The sequence below is a fragment of the Macaca thibetana genome, chromosome 6, assembly GCF_024542745.1.
Source record: "Macaca thibetana thibetana isolate TM-01 chromosome 6, ASM2454274v1, whole genome shotgun sequence".
Lineage (NCBI taxonomy): Eukaryota > Metazoa > Chordata > Mammalia > Primates > Cercopithecidae > Macaca > Macaca thibetana.
Genome location: NC_065583.1, coordinates 141,681,738 through 141,682,561, shown reverse-complemented (window position 1 = coordinate 141,682,561; position 824 = coordinate 141,681,738). Strand labels below are relative to the sequence as shown.

General features: G+C 41.5%; 1 non-coding gene across 1 annotated transcript; it reads right to left on the bottom strand.

Moving 5' to 3' along the window:
- Positions 1-348: 348 nt before the first annotated feature.
- LOC126957761 (small nucleolar RNA SNORA63) lies at positions 349-480 on the bottom strand. The gene has a single exon (XR_007726930.1). It is a non-coding gene; the product is annotated as a small nucleolar RNA SNORA63 (small nucleolar RNA).
- Between the last annotated feature and the right edge of the window lie 344 nt (positions 481-824).

The window sequence follows — 824 nt, the reverse complement described above, 5'->3', positions numbered from 1 at the left end:
TTTTTTTTTTTTAAGACAGAATCTTGCTCTGTTGCCCATGCTGGAGTGCAGTGGCGCAGTCTCAGCTCACTGCAAGCTCCGTCTCCCGCGTTCATTCCATTCTCCTGCCTCAGCTTCCCGAGTAGCTGGGACTACAGGCATGCGCCACCACACCTGGCTAATTTTTTGTATTTTTAGTAGAGATGGGGTTTCACCATGTTAGCCAGGATGGTCTCGATCTCCTGACCTTGTGATCTGCCTGCCTCGGCCTCCTAAAGTGCTGGGATTACAGGCATGAGCCACTGCGCCTGGCCGAGGGCTTTTATCATAAAGGGATGCTGGTGTTTTTTTAAATTTATTCCTTTCAACATGTATGAAACCAAGTATCCCTGGCTGCTACAGCAGATAGCAGACAGGTATAGTTAAGAAAAAAACTTTATTTTAAGCAGGGGAAATGGCAACACAGCACTTAACAGCTATATTCTAGTCTGAATCCTGCTTGAGATGCTGGATTTTATCAGATGCTTTTTCCGTGTCTATTGAGATGATCATATGATTTTTATTTTAATTCTCTTGATGTAACGAAACACATTTATTGATTTGCATATGTTGAAACATCCCTGCATCCCTGGGATGAAACTCACTTGATCACAGTGAATTTTTTTTTTTTTTTAATGTGCCGTTAGATTTGGTTTGCTAGCATTTTGTTGAGAATTTTTTGCATCTGTATTTATCATGGATATTGGCCGGTAGTTTTCTTTTTTATGTGCTTTCCTGGCTCTGGTATCAGGGTAATACTGGCTTCATAGAATGAGTTAGGGAGGATTCCATCCTTCTCAATCTTT